Consider the following 23,357-nt stretch of genomic DNA (forward strand, 5'->3'; position numbering starts at 1 on the left):
CATTGTTACAAACAGAACACAAGTAAAGGGAGAAGACATCTATTTCACCACCACGAGGCTGTCATCACATATAGGAATCTCTAAAAACAACAGAAGTAAAAAATCTTGATTTTATTTAAAAAGAAAATATATGCCTTATTTAAAAGCTGAGGAATTACACTTAATTCATCCTACCAAATTCTGTGTATGGCAGCAGTTCAAATATGAATAGCATATCTCAGCAGGCAGAATTAGCACCAAAGGAAACATTTTAACGAGAACAATATTAATTCTAGATTTTATCTTTCTTCTGTCAACATTTGTCGCTAGTACAAATCATGCAGTCACTTTAACACATTGTCTCGTGATGCCCAGCCCTGTGGCTGCAACACACATCAAGGGTGTCTACCACAGCCTTGGCCTCTCTCTGGAACCAAGTGTACAGCAAACACATGGTCATGCACCCCACAGGGAGACCCCCACAGAAATATATACATCTCATCACATATACATCAGAGAGTATATCCCTCTTACACAGCTGGGTTTACCAATCCCACCTTGGGATTTATCACACACCCCACACACTGACAGAGTTGCCCTAAGGAGTGCAGCAAGGAGGGGGCTGCAGGCACTTGGGACAGGTTATGCGTTGACACTCAGAGGCCCTTGGAGAGTACAGGGAGCACAGAGTGGATCACAGACTGTGTCAGCTATTCTGCTGGGCTGTACCAGGACTTCTGTGGCCACCTCCATGTGATATGAATAATCCTTTGTCTTAAATTCTCATTTCTAGCTGTCAACAATCACCATAGTGGAAGATAAACAGTAACCAAAAAGGATCAAAAGTTTTAAAGTATCACAAAATATTGCTCTTCTTTGAGAAGAAGGTACCATGATGTGCCCAAATTACCCCATAAGGCCCCATGTCAGCTCAAAGCTGACAACACTAATGAAACTCTGAATCTGAAAAACTTGTATGCTTTTCTGCCTCTTGTGCTAAAATAAAACTGGTTTTCCTTCAAACTTTCTACAGAGCCACCATCTTGGTCAGCTATTTTTTTTTGAGAGCAGCTAAAAAGAGGCAGAGAGCAGCAAGAAACAAGCACCACACGACCAGTGAAAGTGCTGGCTGTGCACTAGGATATTTAGAGGGAAGAAAAATGACATGGAAAATTGACACTAGATAAAGCAAACCAAACAGTGGCATCCCAAAGATCCATCAGGCAGAAAGATGTTACAAGGTTGAATGACAGACACCTTCACATTCCATGGAAGCCATACACTTTTCAAAAAACTCAGAAGTCCTACAGCTGACCTGAATATTGAGTCAGCCCACTTAGAATCCCTCTTCCCTACTCTATGCTGCCTGAGCCGGCTTTCACCAATCATTTGTCTCCCCAGTTCCATACAAACTTAATTAATTAATACTAACATTGTTGACAAGTCTTCTCCCATGCGGACAATAAAGTCCAAATCTTAGTTCAGGACTGAGAAATTTCACACGAAAAGTAAAAGGCTTGATTGCACAATATCAGGGCTTACATCCCTCTCCACACAATCATTTCTACACAGAAGTTGTCTTGTCATGTTGATCATTGCACCAGCAAACAAGCAAACACAAGGAAACTGTAGAGGAAGTCCAACAAATTTTTGCAAGATATTGCTGGGAAGACATGACAGATATAAACACTTTTAAGTGTTTTTAGTAGGGAATATCTTCACACTCCCACAGTTTCACTTAACACAGCCAACATCATCTCAACACTTCCAAAGCTGTATGCCACTTGATGCACAACAGAAATCAGCTGTCTGACATGCAACACACTAGTGAAAAGGGATTGAAGTCAACCAGCTACATGCATGGACAAGTCTTAAATTTCACAACTGTACAGACACTTGCAAAAGCACTGTTTGGCTGTGAGGTTTTTGTTGTTGATGTTTTCCATATTCTTGTACCCATTGTTAGTCAACTACAAGAACACGGAAATGGTACAATGAGTAGCATTTCTCCAATAAGGCAGGAAGAGGGGAAGTGTAGGTCCAGATACATCAATTCCAAAAATTGCTGGCATTATGTTCCAAGATTTAACCGCACTGCATAGTGCCATCACTACTAGAAAAACGTGAGGAAATTATGAAAATATAAAAATCAAACTATACATCAATATAAATACTCATTTGGAAATAAAATAATAAATTGTTATTTTGGAAAAATACAGTAACCCTACCCTCAAAGAAAAACAGACATCTATCAGTTATATTTTCATTGTTTCCATTCCAGAGGAAGATCAGAGAATTATTACTGTAGCAAAAAATAGAAGAACCAATATTTTCCCTAAACAAAATTTAGTATTTTAGCTAACCCTATACCTGCAGCATCTCATCTTCAAACTACATTTTCCCCCTTTCCTCTCCCCTCCCCAAACACATCGGAGGGATGCAGACTTCACCATAACCAAGAGTTTCCATATTTATGAAGACCCAGAAGCTAATGTAATCTTATTGCTGAGATGACAGTTGTGCCTAAGCAGAGGAAACATAAGGCAAAAAAAGAGAGAAAAAGGATGAAAAAAACCACCCGAAGTAGAAAGCCTAGCTCAATAATAGCTTTTTAGATCTTCTGGAAAGAACAAATGAAGACAGAATATAGGCTGATTAAGCCTTGTCTAAACTAAGGCTGCTCAGAGGATATGTTTTAGCAGACCTGTGACATCTTCACTTTTTACAGCAGTGAAGCAAAGGGCACATACATCACAGTGTGATTTTGCATTATGAGGAACATCTATCACATAAAACCAGTTTTGCTTGGTTGTATGATTATATGTGGAATTCTGGGATTTGTTCCTCTTTGCTGTGAATTTACTGTTATATTATTTTTCAGAAACATTTCTTTTCCTAGATGCCCAGAGTCCACATTTGATTCATTAGTGTGGGGTTTCTGGTTTACCCACTAAGTTGATTTGAACGATTCATTTGTTAATATAGTGAAACACATGTTCACGATTACAAATTGTTTAACAAGTCTCAACAAACAAGTCCCTTGGTGGTCTTGAAGTTTCTCAAAAGCAGATGGATGAGGTACAATTTTATAGATTCTCTTTCCTATTTCTGCAAAGCTGCTAAGGTCGGAAATAGGCTTTAGTGCAAACAAGGGGCATTGTCAGACAATAAAGAGACAATTGCCTGTGTTAGCACAACAATTAATTTATTTGCAGAGAACCACTCAGCCTATTTGTTACCAGAAATGTGCTAATTATTCCTGCTAATTACATGCAAAACCTTCATTATCACCTATATGAGGAAGAGGACCCCTCAGGTTTCAGTGACAAATTAATTACTGTGTTTTCCTTCTGAATGTACTTCTTGACAGTCCCTGCTATCTAAAAAATAAATTGGCTAGCAGGAAGCTTGTCTCTCAGAGACATTCTGCAAACTAAAAGCAAACATACAAATATCACATCAAGTCACTACTGCTATTTTTTCAGTCAGGTATATTCTGAAGCTCTCAGAATTTCTATATTAATTTACAAACTCTTAATCCTAATAAAATGTATCATGCACTGCTAAATTCCACTATGTAGCTGCTTTCAGAGCCCTTTACACATCTATAAAACAATGGATAAGATAGCAGGGATTAGGTTTTAAAAATACAGCAAATAATTCCAGTGATAAACTACACAGTCAGTAAAACGTTTATATCATTTCAGGGAATAAATATTATTTAAAATTCATAACTGAAGTGAAAAAGACAGCAAAGGGGCTCTGAATTACTCAGTCGTGCATTATCACCATTCTAATTCAACATACAGAACACTTGCCACCAAGTCTTTGGAATGCATATTAGGGGCAGGGTAAGTTTTATGCACAAGGGTGAGGAAGAAGAGGCAGGCAGGACCAAAGTCTTGATTTGGAAGGTAGGAAACATGGTTAGTGAAGGAGTTGCAGCACAACAAATCTGGCATAGGAATGCATGGAGAAGCTGCAGTGAATGCTCGACACACAAGAAGATATATTGACTATTCCAAAAGAATTATTTAAATCTCTTAAATTTTGCTTAAAACCTGTTAGGTAAGTTTCAGCCATACCTGTATGACACCTTGCCGATTGCCTGCCTCTACTTTCAGTAATAGTTGCTCTAAAGTGCCATACCCACTGTTCATCCTGGTTATAGTTACTCCAAGCATCCTCAATTTCTGTGTTTGGCATAGCAGAATATCAATACCTTAACAATGCAGAGTATCAGCAGCATCCATTAATAGCACATGAGCATCACCACACAATTCCTGAATGTGGACTTACAACCACAACTTTAGGAGCAGTTGCTACACAACATTGTATAAAACAACAGCTAATCCATGTCTAGATACAAATGGTGCAGTCTTGGCAATGTGGCAGGGATGGGATAGAGTAGCTCAGATAGGGCTACTAAAAGGCTAGAAATAGTTTTCTAATGAACCAGGTGACGATTAGCACATATACAGAGTCATATTCCAAGAGCCACTTCACCTTACAAAAATAAAGCAAGAGTAGAGGAGTGGATTCAGACTCTGGATGTCTGTAAGACCCAGCCCTGCCTCTCCAGATCATCAGCACAGAAAGTGCCCCAGAGCACTGAACCTAGCCTTAGAGACTAACTCACCCATGACTCACTGGACCTATGCCCTTCCTTCACCATAATGAGGCTATCACTTGTCATACAGCCCATTCTATTACTTGAAACGTAAGATACTTATCTTCATATTTTACTTGTACCTGTAGTCCATTTTTCAAGAGATTTCTGTTTTATGTTTCAAGAGACTTAGCTAAGTACCTCCCATTCCTACTTGTTTCTAAGTAACTATGTTGGTGCTTTCTGCAATGTTCTCCCTCAGAGGGAGGAAGCCCCCATAAATAACTATATGGCAATTTATTATTCTCCAAGTCTACCTTTATCCTCTCCTTTCACTTGAAGCCTTCAAAAACTTCAGTAACATATTGCTAATAATATCCTCAGCTTCCATATAGTGTACTACTGAATACAGTTTCCAACTGTGTATCTTGGTTTGTCTCTTGTGTCAGAGGGTAAGTTCTGCAGAACAAGACACACCTCTTTGGTGTATTCTTGTAGTTGGTATGTCTGAAACACTACTCGACTATAATTGTTAATAACAGAAATAGTATGTAGTAATAGTGATATGAAGAGGAGGGAGCATAGTGCCAGTTTTCCAAACCAGAAATGCAGGAAATGAATCAATATTTGGAGGTCAATACTACCTTTGTCATAATTTAAACAAACAAAAAAAGACAAACCAGCAAAGAAAACATGTCAACTGGCATATAACCACAGCTTTGTGTACTTATAATTTTTATTTTAATTTTAATCTATAATCCTGACTGAGGTTCTAGCATGTTTACACTGTCTTTATTCATGTCCTCCAGCTCAATATCTACTATCATTCAAATAAATCCAAAAGATAACAAGTGGATGAAAAGGAGGAGTTCTGTATTCCATCTCAGTGCAGTAGGTTGTTGCTTTTTTTTTTTTATTTTTCAGTCAGAGACATTCACGTAGAAGATAGAATGTGTATGATTTTATTTCCCAAAAATAGTAACTTACAAAATTATGCTTAAAGCTCAGCCCATACCACCAGCACAAAGCCTACATTGTTGATAGGTATTAGTTTAGTCCATGTGGATAATAAGACAAACTTTTTACATAGGAAAAATTGTCACTTCCAAATTCCAGTTTATTACCAGTTTTTTTTGTTCCAAAGGGCAGGAAGGGTATCCCTGGCATAAGCAATATATCCCATTCCTGAAATTTAGAACACACTTTTTTTAAGCAGTGTATCACCCTGTGTGACTGAAAACCTGAAAAGAGATTAGGGTTGCTAGGCCTCTAACAAGTGCCTTCCAAACTACCGTACCCAAAAGTAGCTCAGATCCAGAAAATGTAAAACTAACCTACTATCAAACCATTGAAAACTCGACTCAACAAGCAAGTGTTTAGGAGAAGAATGCAAAACCAGTGCATAACTTACTCATGATAGAAAGGCCTTTCATAATTTATTACAGCAGGTCGTTCACCAGATTCTTTTATCTGTTTGTTGATAACAAGAACAGCAACAATTGACTGACTTTGAGAGATGACTGGCAATAGGGATGCCATGTGGCAACAAAGGAGGATTCAAAATCTGAGCAGCAATTGATGGAGAAGGGAGAATAATCTGCAAACCAGAGGTGCATAAAGAGAGGTGCATGGCATCAAAAATTATTCAGAACTAGAACTGAAGGGGACAATGGAAAAGCAGATGATTCTAGACTATTTTTGCTATGGCACAGAGGAGGAACAATAGATGGCTTTCACAGTGAAACATTTGAGCAATAAAATAACGAGTTTGCCTAGAAGGGAAACCCTTTCAACATGGGCCGTAATATCTTCTAATTTGCCTGTCCTGAATTATGAGAACATATTTTTGGCCTGGCCTATACCACAAAATATGAGTAGGATTAAGAGCATTCAAAGTAGCTGACAAGATGCTGAAGCAGAAGAGAACCTTCCCACAGAGACTAGAAAGTTGGGGTCAGCACTGGATTAGCTGACATACAGACTACATCTTGTGTTCCAGAGGCTTAATCACTTCACTTAAACCTATCAGCATGCAAAGGTAGCAATAGAAAAATTATAGCTTGATTTGGCAACTATGTGACAAGGAATGACTTAGTAACATTTCTTGCTTCTTTCCCATGTATGAAGTTTTCAGAGATCACCTTCTTCCTACTTATTTGTTTCCAACTAGATAAGAATTTCTGTAGTCAGAATTGTTAACAGTTATAACAGTTTAGTAGTAAGGACTAGTTTTTCAAATGCAGGAGCCTAGAGACTTATACATCTACAGATAGAAAGGATATGGATCCAATCCTCCTTCTGAAACCAACACTGGCCTATCAAGTTCTACAAGAGACGAAGCAAATACTGACATGGAAAGGAACTGATCTAACTCAGAATTACAGTACTACTAGAAGTTGGGGTTTTTTTTTATTAAATACCATGTGCGCTAAAATACCAAGAAATTTTAAACTGCTTTACATTTGATGAGGAGAGGGAAGTAGTTGCTGGGTATGGGTTTTTTTAAAATCTACACTTTCCTTCAGGTTTTCACATGCTCTTGCATAAACATTTCCTGGCTCAATATTGTGTTTGCTCACATCACAGTTCTTCCACAGACGCATTTACTTCCTGCTGCAAAGAAGGGGGAGGGAGGGCAGTGTGCAGTGTAGCACCATTTATCCTTTTCAGACAAGGTTTGATTTAGAAAAGAACCAGCCACAACTTGCTGGGTACCAGAAGCCAAATAAGTTATTTTGCTGTTTGATTATCCACATCATTCAAAACCTGTGTCAGTGGCAATTGGCTTGTTTCCTGTCATGCTGGGACCTGGGTTGCACAAGTTTGTCTTGCAGAGAAATGCGAGGTGTCTGGAGTTGAAGGCTCCTGGAACTGTTAGTTTTTAAAAATTTTGTCTTGGACTGAGCACCTTAACTCCTCCCTGTTCTCTAGCACAGCAGCTAAAATGAAGCCATCCTCCTGGAGCCTGTACAGCCAGAAGCTCCCTAGGGACCCCCACACCCTTCCCCTCACATTAATGGGCAGCTAACTAATAGAGTAAAAGAAATAAATTAGCAAAAATCTTATTCTAGGAATAAAACAATCCTTATGTCAAGGAAGAAGACAATCCCAAAGAGGAATTTAAACAGAAAGATGTATGAGCTTTACAATTCGTTGTATGAAAGAAAGCCTGTGTAAGGTACTGCATAAAAGAAAATGAGAAAATGGTTTTAAACAAAATAGAAAGTCTCCAAGGCTTGCACCACTAGTGGAACTGAGAGGAGGGATGAAAAATGCTAGCATTATCTCTGACTCAGGAAGTCCCAAAACCATGATTCAGTAGAAGGTAGGAGCATACACCAAGAAGGGATCATTACGTGCTTGACATTTTCTTATACGCTCCCCCAGGCTGCTGTCAGAAACAGGATACCCGACTAGACAGATGTTTAGTCTGATCCTGCATGACTGTTCTTAGTTTGTGATAGTAAGACCATAAATGTGGATAGGAAGAAAGTTATGTGCAACTCAGGGATCACATGAAACTCCAAGTTGATGCAGGCACAGCAGCCAACAGTGAGGACTGGACCCAAACTGAGGCGTGTCGGCTTTGAGCAAATTCTGACCACTACGGACTTCACTCCGGGGAGAAGTTCATACTGCCTAAAATCCTTCTCATACATTTCAGGACTTGTCTTTAGGACATATGGCACCTTTGGAGTCAAACCACTTCCCCTACCCTCCTCTGGTTCTTCAGTTACATATTTCATTCTTTAAAAAAAAAAAGTTTCTTTGCTCTCTTGTCTCTGAATTAATACCTGTTGTCATGCTAATGCCAATGTGGACATTTTCTGACTGCATTTTCTAGTTCTTTGCAAGAAAACAAATCTCTCCAATGCCACCAGTCCTTCTCATATGCAAGTCATAACCTATTCAAAAAGTACAGTGTCCCTTATCCTGCCACCAAGTATTTGGGAGCTAAAGCAGACACACAGAGAGATTTTGCAATATAATAACAATGTCACGAGGTCAACCATAATTTCTAAGTTGTACATAGAATGGCCCAAATCATCACAGTTCAAACATAGCTGGAACAATTTCTGGTCAGGAAGGGTTTTACTTCTGACTTTAGCATAGACTACAGTCTATACTAGAAATTTTCTTTCATAAGAAATTTTCTTTCAGCACAGCCTTCAGAAAGACTACCTTTTCTTCCTCCTAGCAATTTTAATTCATGCTCTTTCAGGTAGGTTTGCTAAAGAGACTGTATATAGAAAATGTTACACAACAGTTGCAGCAAGTAGCCTACACAGCAGCTCATTTGCTGTAACAAATTGCACAGAGCATACCACACACCAATACTCCATATTCTCTTCTGGGTCACTGAATTGATTCTGGTTCAAATTCCTGACAAACCATTTCATATGTAAAGCTGCTAAAGGACCAGAACTATTTGCTTGTGCTAGCTCAGACTAGCCTCTACTCTAGGAGACAGGGTAGCCTGCAAGGCAACACACAACACGGATGCAAGCCCACTCAGACGTTTCTTGGATGACTGGCCACTATGATGCTATGTAAAACGGAGCTGCTCCATCTTTTTCCCAGCAGCAGCTGCTGTCACCGCATTTTATTAGGAGATGATGCTGTCCAAGGATATTGTGTGTTCAGGGAACATTTACCAGATCAGCTGTCCCAGGTAATTCTGACCCCATAACATCTGCTTCCCGGATCCTAGTCAAGCTTAAGGAGCAGGGCAAAGACCTCTGCTAAAACAGGGCTGTTTTGGACCTCAGCTGCCAGGCACCATGGAATGGTAAAGTTGCTCATGGAGCTTAGGTGTCACCAGGGCTAGACTGCAATTAAGGAGGCTCTCTTAGGGCCACAGTTTTGGACTTAAATAGCTTACTCTTCCAAATCTCATTCTAGGTAAAAAAAGGGGTGACTTCAGTGATACATTTCTCTCAAGAGTACTGTACAGTCTACAAATGTATTCCTCAACTGACTGAGAAAATTACTTACTGGTTGTGTGCACCATAGCCTGATCCCTAAGATGAGTGTTCAAGATATATAGATAATACATGAAAGAGTTATAATCAAATGATTTTCACTATGGAGGTAATCACCTCACTTAATTTCAGTCATCTTATAAAAAGCAGTGTCTCTTTCATAATGGGAGGGTGATTTGGTGACAGTACCAGCTTAAGCAGCAACTTCTACAAGGTCAGACCTGCCACTTAAAGTATAAAAGTACTCAGGAACAAAGTTCAAAACAGGTGGGACAACTGGTCAGAAAGCAATATTTTCTCTCTGTTCTAACAACAGATGAAGAAGCATAGACAACTAGATTAAATTGGAGAGCAAAATACACGTGTTTGTGTTATAGTAATGTCATCTTGCACCAGAAAAAACAGGACACATGTAAAAGGATTTCTTTAAAGCTAATGCCCTTTAAACTACATTGGCATATATTTTTAGTTAGGAGCTATAAACTTTTTCTGCTCTAGGATTATTGCAGACTGGAGACTTGTACAACAGGCCAGGTACACCAAATAAGAGTCACACTATACTAAGAAAAAGAGAAGTTCTCAAAACAGCAATGTAATTGTTTAATTTACCTTACCTTACACTGTCCACCAGAGTAACATTAGTTCTTATTGCTAAGTAAAAATATACGAGTGCCTATGTAAAGAGAGATACAGAGATGAATATTCTGCTAATTTACAAGGTTAAAGACCTTTCATCAATCTTTACATATTAAGGAGTATTTATCATTTCTATCATAATGCCCATTCCAGTCATAACATTGTGCTCTTATGGAAGACCACGATTAATCTGCTACCTCCCCAAATAATATTTCAGTGACTTTATTTAAGACCCCTTCCACATCAATAGTTCCCTATGACTGAACCTGTGTTTCAACAGGAAAAACTTTACTGGAGGAGGAAAAAGAAGGTAATTCCCATTAAATCTGTGATGCTTAACAGTGATACTGAGCAGCAACTTTTTTATGCTGTCTGACACCAGATGAGAAATCACTTTCTAATTAAATGGAGAAGTAGCATATATATGAGCACTCAGAGCCAGTTTCTGAGCATGGAAGTAATACCATCGTTTTGCAGGGTAAGTCTGTTCTGCTTCTTTAAAAGAAGACACTAAAAAAAATATGACCTTGGAAAGATTTCCTATGTATGGCATAGAGAAACTGTTATTCCCAAGATGCCACAGCTCCTAAGTGTTTCAAAAACAGGCACAGAAGAATGAAAAAACAGACAGGTGACAATAATGGCATGAGCAAAATACCTTATGCCTCACTCAAGTATTTTATATTCAAGGCACAAGATACAACTCATAAATTTCATTAAATCTACCTAATTTATACCAGAATCCACTGCCTCTTTGTATTTCAAGGGAATAGAAATGCACGAGAGATTGTGGACAAAACTGATATTTCTTGTGGGAATAAAATCCAAACAGAAAAAGAGAGAGACTTAGGCTTAATCTTCCTTATTATTTGATAAAAAAGCATTTTCTGAGTAAAGGTACAAGTTATTTGTGGTTTTGATCACTCCAGTATGCTGTTCCATACCTAAGAGTAAAAAATGTTTCAAATATTTAACAAATCAGGGCTAATTATACAGAATAATTGAATCCTTAATATAAAGCCTGAGAGACTTTATTCTTCTAACGTTACTTGCTGCTGATGTGAATACCATGAGAAAAGATAAAGCTACAGACCTGTTAATACAAAGAAGACAGTTAAAAATTACTTTCAGTTTTGAGAAAAACACTAGACTCTGAATATAAGCTAATTATTAAAGTTCAATTCCCTTTTTTCCCCCCCAAAAAAGTTATTTTAATTACCGCTTTTTTATGCCAAGTGTCTGCTTTATTTAAGAGAAGAAATTACTTTCTATTTGAAGCAATGCCTACTAGAAATAAGAGTTACTCAAGGGCAGTGTTTTATTGATAAAGCTTTTTCTTTATAATCATCATATGTCATAACATTTCACAGGATTCATGAGGTTCACATTTTTTCAAAGGCAGAAACAACTGAAAGTTCTGATCTGGGCCTAACAAAAAAACCCGAAGCACTGTCTAAAGTTGGAATCATTTTTGCATTTTAAACCCTAGATACAGCAAAAGTCAGGGCTTCATAAAAGTAGGAGAGGTTATTTGTTACCGTAAGAGCTACCATTTTTAAACTGTTATGAGTATTTGCATACATTTGCATGCACTGAAAGCACAGCCATTCAGAACAAACAGCACAGCCATTCAGAACAAACAAGGTTCATTATGAAGACAAACATGCTGAGTATGACTGAGTGACAATCTACACAATAGCTGATTTAAACTTTACATTCACCGACCATTTTTCTGAGGAGGAGGAACAGCTAAGGATGCCTTACATCTCTTTGGCCATTTTTTATTTTTGATAAACCCTGGGGCTGCCTCTGTTAAGGTGAGAGAATACACTGAGGAGTCCGTTCAGCCTGTCGAAACCTCCGATATGGTCTTTGACTTCTAGCAGGCAAGCTTAAATGAATCTCTCTCAACTAGTGGAATAGGTAGGAAAACTGGTTTAGCAAAAAGACATACACAGTTCTCTTAAACAGTTCAACTTTAAGGCATGTCTGCATGCATTCCTACTGCCTGTGACAATAGTAACACTTCCTTTCAGCCTAATAGGTCCTGAGCCCCATCCTTTGTCTGCTGATTAACTGCTCTATTCATTGACCAGACCACTAATTGCATGCTCCTTATAGTTACCCTACATTACTGTAAGAATTAATGAGACACAATTACAGCTCCCAGAAATCTCAGGCCTAGCCAACTGCAAAGCACTCCAGCTGAATAAGAACTCCCCAAGAATAAAGAGAAAAATTCAGCCCATTGTTCACAGGAAGCAGAATGTTTTTTGTTAAAAAATTGTATTTATTTGAAGCTGTTTCATAATTAGGCCCTGGAGAAAAAAAAAAAAAAAAGGAAGAATAGAGAAAGAACTTGGGAACTAGCATTCACTGAGAAATCACAGCGGATGCAAATAGACATGCACACAGTTCAGATATGAAGAGAAAAAACATAAGGATGGAGTGCATGAAAAATTAGTGCTGTGAATGCTACAAATATCTATAACCAATCAGCTGCTTAAACAGAGTATGTCCCACTGTATGGGAATTGCCACTAATGCAACCTTTTATTTGATAGCTTCAGTCTTGAACAATTTAAAATAAGCATATGGCATGCTTTGCAATCATGTCTCTACTATGAGATGGAAGAAGAGGAATTTAATTTCCCACTCCCAGAATTTAATATGCATTAGAAGTCAGTGTCATTAGCCATGAAAGTCAAAATGAAGGACAGAAAATGAGTTTTTTGAAAATCAGCCATATTGAAAACTGCACTCACGTTTAATCTGTGTAATCAACAGCCACAGCTATTCAGTCTTAGTGACTACAATCACTACCTATTAGCCTGTAAGTAGTTCAAAAGCTATTATTCTCACTTGAACAATTTTCCAATACACAAGAGACAGCATTAAGTTAATGAAGTTAATATGCAAAGTCAATATTCTGTGTTATGAAGTCATCTTATTCCACTGGTTCCTCTTCAACATATTTTCACCATATAAATTCCATTTAAATTACATGTATAGTTTGACAAAGCCACTGATACTCAAAATAGAGCTTGAAATGCAGCACTGTACTTTCTAGTCCTAGTAATCATTTTCCAGGGCACAATTTATAGCAGCCACTGAGACCCCAAACTACGCATGTCAGACTGGCACTGCTACATTCCAGAATCAACATCTTTGGACAGAGACAACATTTTTTGTGCGACTCTACAGGGATTCTCAATAATTGCACCTAACTGCGGTAATAGTTTAAATTCATGGAAAATGGATGTTCTTCTGATACTATCGCTCACTGATATCACAGCAGAATGCTTTCCTGCATGAAGCAGTTACCACCATGCGGTGCTGAATTCCAAGCAGGAAACAAGGCACGAATATGGATCAGAGACCTTTGTGTTCAGTGTATAATAAGTCCAATATCCCTGTCATAGAACAGCAATCATTAACTCGGGGATCTTTTGTTAAATGGCCCCTGTGGCTGGACTGGTAACAGCAGGGATCAAATTTGCAATCCTCGAGACTAGATTCATCTGTCAGGGAGGCTGCAAGCCTACAAATTCATGCGTTTCCAAAGTAAGTCTCTAGGACTTGAAGTGAAAATACCAATTTCAATCAACCTTGGCTGATTAATCAACCTCAGTGCATGACCACAGAGCTTACATACACAGCTTTGGCTCTGGCAGTATTATTTGAAATGGGCTTTCCACATGTCTTGAAAAAACCTTTGAGGAAAAAGGAAACCTTTGTCTCAAATAAAACATCAGCTAGCTTCTTCATGCTGTTCCTGTTTCAAGCCCAAAAATAGAACAAGTCTGAATTCCTGCAGAGTATGATGTGAAATTATTTCTGCTAGTGCAAATGATGCATTCAGGTATCTGGTCCAGCCATCATTTCATATGTTATGAAATAACTTGAACTAATACAAAATATGTGTATGCTCGAGGCTAGATGTAATTTCTAGTTGGGCGTCTCTCTCTCCCATAAAAGAAAAGGGAGTCCTTCCTGCAGACAAACACTAAGACCCCACTTTTTAGGTCATCAGTTCCAAGTAGGGTAGAATTTCTAGATGAAAGATAATTAGAGGCATACAGGAATTGCTTTGTAAGAGACAAGGGAAGGTTTCAAGTCATAACTTGAGTTCACTCCCACCATTTCTACTCTCCTGTTCCACTACCAATTTCTTCAGAACTACTTCTGCTTTATTGTGCTGCATGTAGCACCAGCAAAGGACAATCCTGATCCACCAAGTGTTTCCATGTGCTTATTCTTCCTGGAACTGATTCATCCAAGGAAGGGTGTAGTACTCCGTAGCCTTTTGTTTGTGTGTTGCACATCACAAGCTTCACTGCTAGGAAGTTTCCTTCCCTCCTTTTCATTGCTACATCTACATCCAGCCTCCCTTCTTCTTGCAAGTAGTTCAGTTAGTTAAACAATGGTCGTCTCTGTACTGTTTCCTAAGTGTGGCCCCAAAACTATCTTCAAGACTAGAACTACCAACAGGACAGGTGCTAAACATGAAAATTCATGCATTTTCAGGCATTATTCATGCAACTTGCAGCTGTAAGACAATTCTGTAGACAGAAGATGAATAGGAGACAGTGACACATACTATTCTTAGAGTTGCTCTGGAGGTCATTCTTTGGAGTGACATAAGCCTAAGCTATGATATATCATCTCTATGTGCAGTGATATGAGTTGCATATGAGTCCCTACAGGATGAGGCTTAAAGTTGATTTACACTAGAAAGGTTAATATAGAAATTACACTAACAAGACTCCTCTTCCCAAGCAACTTCCACCTATCCCTCAAGAGAAGTAAAATGTACAGGTAAAAGAACTTCTTATGCAGCTTCTGCACTAGGATTTTTGCTGGCATAGCTATGTCAGCAAAAAATTCATATCCCTCCCTGACAGGCTTCCTTGATAACACTTTCAAGTGCAAACCAGGTGTCAGTATTTCTGTTATGACAGAAAAAGAGTTCTACACTAGTCATGAGCTGAATACTTGGCCTTTTGTGACCTGGAAAAGTCCTTGCTTCCAAGGAGGTCAAATCCCATGATCATGTTTTCTACCATCATAATCTCTCATGAGCACTGATTAATACAGTACTTATATGGTACTGTATTAACACATGTAGAGTAGCAGAAAATATATCAGTCAACATGCCACAAAAAATCCAGTGAATGTGAGGCACTAACAGTTCTACACAAAAAATTGCCATGATTTTTAAATTAGACTAAAAATAACTTTAATAATGTCTAGACATTTCAGCTGGTTTTACTTGGCACTCAGAAAGATTTAGATGATTCTAAGAAGAGGTTATCTATAGACTGAGTTCCCAGAGGCATCCAATCAGGAAACAAGATGACCAACAAACACCTTTCATTTTAATCAGCATTGTTAGGTAGAAAGTTAAAAACACCAGTTGAGAGCAGGTAGATAGCTTTTAAATAAAGCTAGGCTTTTAAATAATTAAATACATAGATCTAGCACATGGCATTAGGCAACTACCCCACAGCTGAAGACTAGAAGAAGCCATGCTGTCACAGGCAGCGCTGCAGTGTCCCTCAAGGATCACCAACATTGTATCTGTTCCTAACCTAATTTACCATATTCTCATCTTCTCCAGTTCAGTTGCTCCCTGACCCTATGAGATTGTTTATGGAATGTGTTTAGGCCTTGCACTGATGGGGCAACAAAAGGCCCTTTCAAAGCACCCCTCACTGAGGTGGAGTGCAAGGGCCATGGTCTACCTGCGGTGTTCCTCAGTACAAAGTAAGACGTTTGGTGATAAAAATCAGCATGAATAAAACAAAGTGTCTCTAACTACTTACACATGCAACACTCATGGCCACCGATTAGCCAAGCAGCGTGAATCTCTGAGCCACAAGAAACAGTCAATCACATTAATTCCTTTAATTAGTTAACTAATTAATGTTCCTTTATTAAATATATAGAAAGAAAACATCCTTCACAAGCAAAAAGCAATCCGTGATATCTAAGCACTTAAATCACTACTCAAACTGTATCCTACTCCCAAAACTAAGTTAAAAGTCTAGCATGGGAAGAAAGCGTTACATTTATTCCCTGATTTACTATTGCTAGCTTCAGAAGAGCAAACAGCAGAGTAATTTCTGTGACAAAAGGATTAGACTGACATAAGGTTTTGCATTATTTAGCTACCTGTGGCACATACTCCTCACCCTACACTTTTTGTCAGTCAAAAGAAGCAGAATTTGGCTAATATGCAACTTGCATATTGGGCTTATATTGGTCAAAAAACAGGTTGAATGGACAAAATAGTAGTTTTTGAGCCCTGATGATTCCTTTTATAGCATCTTTACAAGGTAGCTAGCTCTGTTAATGCCAACAGCCTTATGTTTCGTACATTCCATTGTAAGAGGGAAGCTAGTTACTGGAAATTAGGTTTGCTGGTGCCTTTATTACGTACAGAAAGTCTAAGAGTGGAGAGAGCTGAAAAGAAACAGATAAATAAATACAGGATAAGACTAGGAAGAAACATCTCCTAAAATAGAAGCATAATTAAGCATCTAAATTGCCAATTAACAGTAAATAGCCAAGAAACATGTATGGAAGAATGCAGAGATGTGTGGGGAATTAAGAGGCTACATCGCAACTAAGCTTTATATGTGGAGAATTCCAAGGTATTTAGGTTCCTAAATCCTACTTAGGAACATAAAGTCACACTCAGTTCTACAGGAAATTAGCCACCTTCCCATCTTTTAGGATTGAGGTTCAAGGACCGCTACCATGAGACATCAGTGTACGTGCCTCTCATGTGCCTGTCTCACTGTATTAGGCAACCAGAAGAACATTACGAAGAAACTCTTGATACACCAGTGACTCAGAACAAAACTCTCACTCTACCATAAATACATTTCATGTCTCACACATAGGACTGTTTAATGAGACTCAGTAAAAGCTTTAGAAGAGCAGTTGCACAGTGGAAATGCAGAGTATGTGGAAAGCTGTAGGCAATTGCTTATTCTGAACTTACCTACAGGTTCAGAGATTTCTTCTGTAAAGCTGCCAGCCTTTCTTCACACACAATTATCATGTACCATTTGTATTACTGTAGAACCTACTAGCTCAGGTTATAGATCAGTCCTACACAGATGCAAAGAAAAAAGAATATGATTTCACATCTGATGAAAGTCAAGCAACCCAAATATTAGCCATAATTTTTTTTTTTAAATTTTTTTGGTTTAGAATAAAGATAGTTACTATCATCCATAGTAGAATTATCATGAAAACACTCTTCATATTACATTTGAACAGGCTTAGAAAGGAGAAATATGCATTGAACCACAAGGAGAAATACAGATTATTACAGTATTATGTACAGTCTAGATAGGCAGGAGAAACACCTTCTTTGCATGTAGTGAGGGGTCTTTTAGACAGCTAGATAAAATGTATTCCATGTAAACGACTTACAAAAACTGAACACATGGGAACCACTCCAGTAACTAGTCTTGGAAAGCTTTCTATTATAAACATGAGAATATGTTTGGATATCATTTATAACACACATTCTCCAGCAATAATTTACCCTTCCACTCAAAAACCTTGTATAAGCGTATTTCACTGTTACTATGGACAAAAATCAAAACAACTTTAGAGAGAGTAACAAAGGAAATTTGCATCTTTCAGGCAACCTGACACTAATATCTTCGTAGGATAAAATATATTTTAATAAAGATATTGTCAGCAATACATGTGTTCATGCTTCTTTTTTCCCTTCACACTCAGATTTTATTTCATTTATGTCATTATCTACCTTGCAAGTTTAAGAAATGCATCATTTATTCATGACTTCTCTTTCAGAACCCCTCAGTTACACAGATGACCGGGTTAAAGAAAAATCAAATGGTTTGTCTGAGAACAGTTAGTGTCAAAATAAACTATGTGTGTTGTACTTCTGCTACCTGAAGTCATAATAAAAAGAGTCAACCCAAAAAACAGTGCTTGTTTTACCTTTTTTTCAGAACAAACTCTCATAATTAAACTTTTCACTTTTCCAAGTAGCTGACTGTGTATTCCTGCACAGCAGGAGGTTTTCTCCACAGACATATTGACTTGGACAATAAACAAAGCAAAAATCCCTGACTGGAGTTTACAGCTAAGTTTAACCATGCATATTGTTAATAAAATTTGCATATATGTCTTTCAACATTAAGAAAAAATAAAAGTTGAAATTCAATGAATTTGGGCACTGTGCTGCTTTGCAAGAAAAAAAATGAGATTTAAGCTGTAATTTCCATATTTATTGAGGCTGTATGTCAAAGGAAATCTGTGCAAAAAAATTCTGGTGCTGCCTTGATGAGATTTGAAAGATGACAGCGTATTAATAGTAAAGGAGCTTCTCCTTAGCAAAGATGGCTTAAATAGTACCTATAAAACACTGATGAAGGGCCACCCAATTCTAGAAACCATTTCTAGCATCTCTTATCTTTCTATCTTTAAACTACAAAATAAGTAAAAGCAGATAACATGTTTTGAAGAAATGTTTCCCCTCATTGTCAACTTTCCCCATGAAACATTAACAGATCAGTTCAGCCTTGGCTTCTTACAATTAAAGGTGGCAGAAACTTTCATTCATTGATTTTTTTGTCACAACACTGCATCAGCACTAAACCTCCAAAGACAAGAGCCATCAGTAGCAAACATTCACCTTCTATTTCTCATTTTTGTGTCTCTTTTCACAGCATCCTGGACACTTGGATGTCTTAGGAATTTGATTTAAAGGAATTAGAGTTTAAAGTTCCTTTAAAACTAAGTTACTTTACCTGGGTCTGCCTATCCACAAAAAGTAGACAATGGGATGCAGTCCTGCAAGCATAAAATCTTTTAGATGAGCACATACACTCGCACATTAAAGAGAGAATGTCATACTCCTTTGAGGTACTTCTCCAGCATAAAAATCGGATATATTCCAGGGATTATGCTGTTGTTTGGGTGGTTTGGGTTTTTTTTGTTGTTATTATTATTATTGTTGTTATTGTTTTGTTTTGTTTTGTTTTTTTAACTGAAGCAGGGAATTTTTATCAGTGAAGTACTCATTAAATTATGAAAATGTTCACCCTAGCACAGTGCACTTTATGGCTTTCAGTACTTGCACTTGCTCTGGGCAGGATTTCAAGGGTGCCTGTAACTTATGGTTAAATCTTTAGAATTTGGCTACTCCTCAACTGGAGGACAGAGAAGGAATAAATGCCATCTGGGAAAAGTGAAGAACTTTAAGGTCATCACTTTAAGACATTACCTACAGTTGACTGTGCAGATAAGTGGCCCAGTCATTCCTTTCTCAAGTTTCAGGTGAAACAAACACAACCATTAACACTGAAACTACGAGATTTGCAACACCCCAGTGAGACAAACAGATCAGCTCACACCTCTCAAAGCACTTCTAGCACACACAGTAGGCCTGGGCGAGAGATCTCTAAATCATGCTCCCGAATTCTTCCTGCAAATATAGCTGCAACTTTTTTCTTTTCTAATAAACAAGCCATGCTGTGAGAGAAGTGCACTACAACTAGCACTTCTAGCATTCAGGCTCTGGCTATAAACAAATAAGGTCTCACTGAAATTCTGTATAACAGTATGGTACCCTACTGAGTACCCTCGTGTGAGATTCAGCTGTCACAACGTTACATCAGATTTTTTTTCAAGAATGTTTCATTCAGTTATTGTGCAACAGAGGTAGCTGAGGAAGGGGAGGAGTAATTTTATTCTGCAAAAGAGCAAAGAAAACTAGGTAAATAACTGCAGTGACACAGAGGAAGTTACCAATGTCTTATCTGCATTCTGGTCCAATCATAGGAAACCAAAAATACACAAGAATATAAGACTTTCAGTAGGGTAACCACAAGAAGCTGAAAGCTCACTCAGATGTGCTCATGACATTGAAGTCAGTGGAAGTCAAGGACCACAATTCTCCAAATACAGATTGCTGAGCAGGAAACCAAGCCAGCACTTAAACATTCCAGAATCAGGCACTGAAATTAATGAGTTAAAGATTAATTCACTCACAGACTGTGTGTACATGGTCACCTCATGGGGCCATCACCAGGAAGACAAGAGATCTTCTTAGAAGAACTGGCTCTACCAGAGGCTAATTAACAGATATGCTGACTGTAAATAAAAGCAGGAGGTGGTAAACAGAAAAGAATAGGAAGTTTGATGGGGCTCCCAACGGATGCTGTGTGTCAATAAACGTCAGCTGAAACTTAGATGCTGCTTTTGTGCTCTCTTAAGGAAATCATTATAATCACATTATTCTGTAACACAGCCTAGCCTCATCTCCATGAATCATACTAGAGAAGGTATTTTTGATCAACTCAACATTTGTTAATTACAAAACCAAGCATATTGAAGCTGTTTAATTTCACATACAGAATGAAGCACTTATTTAAAAGTGAAAATTATTATATCCAGATTTCCTACCCATAAAACTAACAACTATTTCTTATATCCCAAACCAAACTAGTGACTCTTGTAAAAATACAGTTTATTTCAAAAATGCCAGTGAGACAGCACAAGCAGCTGTACAAAACAGACAAGAGACTGATATACACAGTTACAATTAGGCTTTTTAAACATAGAAACACTTTTCCAGTTTATCCTCATCATTTCCTAAACCTGTAGCAGATATATGCCTTAACTTTGGGTTTTGGCACGAGACTCTTTATGTGTATTTTACCATAGCATTTTCCTTCACTGACTCACAAATTTTCTGCCAATAGAGGACTACTTGGAAGGAAAACAGTTTTGATAGCACCGAATACTGAAAAGATGATGATTCATTGTCCATTTGCTGTCCTACACCCCCAAAATTAACTCCCACTGCAAGCTGGATTTTGTTTGTTGTTTCCTAATCCCCTCTCCCATTTAAAGACTTGATTTGACAAACCTTTTCTCAAGCAAGCAGACACTTTAAAGTAAGCAGGATCACTGACAGGAGGATAGACTATTTTGCATGAAAAAGTTTTGCAGGATGTAATCTTCTCTTTCCCTTGAAGTTAAAGTAATTACTATCTACTACCAAATGAAAGAAATTTAATAGTGGCAGTACAATTACTTGTGAACATATGTTTATTTTGCACCCAATTACTTCCCTCAATTCTTCCAGTTTCAAGAGTGGACAGATTTGGCAACTCTATTTGCTTCTCATTTCTTCAAATTATCATAAAAATTCTGATTAAGGAATACAAATGATGTGAGAGAGTTGCACTGTTCTGCTATTCTTGATACACTTTAGAGACAGGATTACAATATCTCCTTTCACTTCACAAAATTTCTAAACTAATTTTAAAAGAATTTATATATTTTTACTGCATTTTTAGGAAAACATGATTTTGTTTTTGCTGATTTTTCCAACTCATGAATTCTAATGTACTAAAATTTCTTCCTTGAACGATGATTATTTGAAATAACACTAATTGAATGTGTAGCACTACACTTGCAAAAGTACTTAGATTCCACACACGAGCAGCTGTAGAGAGGTACCATAGGAGCTCACTCTTATGCTTCAATATTGTGCTTTCCTTTCTTCATTGTATTTCCTGCCACATTTTGGGTTCTAGTATGATGAATCTCTTTCTCAACAATACTCAAACTACTTCTTCCTTTCAAATATTGTCAGGCTATTATATTTTTATGCAAATAGTGATTTTAAATAATTCTGAGATAATGAAAGGAAGCTTTTATTAAAAAAAGAAATTTCTAGTACTGGCAATGTACTATAATAAAATTCTGCTGACAGAAATCTGAATAAAAGGTGTCTATCATGTCAGGAAAAGAAATAAAAGAGACACCATATAGTTTGGTCAATATAACTATCAAGTAAACTTAAGCATACAGGAGTATAACTAAATATATATACTTTCAGGAAATCATAAAAAATCTGAAGAGTTTATTAAAAATATAGAAAAAAAAATAGCTTCTGTCTTACAAAACTAAGCATATGCTCATTTACAGACTTCAACATTAATGTCCGTGAAGATTAAAAAAGTATAGCATTGCTTAGCAGTCATGAAGCAAACTACGTTAAACTGTCATGAAAACTAAGCTAAAAATATCTGGAAAGATATTTCTGTAAGCGTTAACATGTAAAAGAAGCAATAAAGAATAATAATCAACTTTTGCTTAAGAAACACCACATGTTGCCAGTTCGTGATAGATTCTGGCTAAAAGCTGCATTCTAACACTGAGCTAATGACAGAACATAACACGTACTGAAACTAATGTAGGTCACATTAACCATTTTCCTTCCTGATTTTTTTTATTTGCTTTGTTTTGTCTTCTTGTCATAAAACAAGGTCCAGTGAACTCTGCAGGAGTGTCAACTTATGTTCTACCCACCAACCAAAAGGTTCACAGTTGTATTTAATACATAATTGTAGCAAATTCTTTCTGCTACAAGAAGCATCAAAACAGAAATGGAAGCTACAAAAGAAAAACAAAAAATCAACAAAAAGCTTGGGACTCCAGAATCACAATCTATTCAGGCAAAATTCTCTATCCCTATGCGCAGATCTTTTGTGATTGGCTTACACTTTTGCTGGAGAAAAGAATTTCATTTCTGATAAATTATGCTGAAATCCAGATTGCCAAAGCCCACACTGACTCATTCATTGATGTACTTATCCTTACCCAAGGATGGCTATGGCAATTTAGATCAAAGGTCCATTTAGCTCAGTATCCTGCTTCCAAGAGCAGCCACAAGTCAGAATCAAGAGAACAGAGCATGAGGAAAGAAATCAAATACAGAATTTTCCCCGAATTTTCCCCTAGCCCTTCAACTATATTCCCATCAGGAATTCCTGAGACTGATGTGATTTATCTATTTATCTTGCCCAATGGGTCTTCTTTTTCAAACACTTAGTCAGTTATCCCTTAAACTTACCTCATTCATATCACTTCTACATCTAAAACATGCCAAAGCAAGGATACCCTGGGCAAAGAAACTAGGAACTGTATTGCAGCGATGCTGTTTTGTGCACAGTCAGTGTTCAGTGGATATGGTACTCATATTTGCTTATTAAAACCCAGCCAAAATAAAATAAAAAAAAGGCAAGATTGATGCACCCCTTAAAAGAGAGTTTTCATATACCCCAGCAAGTTGAGTCCAGTGGGAATTAG

At 37.6% G+C, this 23,357-nt stretch overlaps 1 long non-coding RNA gene across 1 annotated transcript in view; it reads right to left on the reverse strand.

The window, feature by feature from the left end:
* Window positions 1-23,357, reverse strand: part of LOC108499926 — a 37,126-nt gene that overhangs the window by 13,098 nt on the left and 671 nt on the right. The window contains exons 2-3 of the long non-coding RNA XR_001875697.1: window positions 17,215-17,324; window positions 10,185-10,243 (exon numbers count right to left, since the gene is read on the reverse strand). This is a non-coding gene — a long non-coding RNA (uncharacterized LOC108499926). The remainder of the gene's footprint in view (window positions 1-10,184; window positions 10,244-17,214; window positions 17,325-23,357) is intronic.

This window comes from Lepidothrix coronata, unplaced genomic scaffold (assembly GCF_001604755.1).
Source record: "Lepidothrix coronata isolate B3197 unplaced genomic scaffold, Lepidothrix_coronata-1.0 Scaffold80, whole genome shotgun sequence".
In the NCBI taxonomy this organism is placed as follows: Eukaryota; Metazoa; Chordata; class Aves; order Passeriformes; family Pipridae; genus Lepidothrix; species Lepidothrix coronata.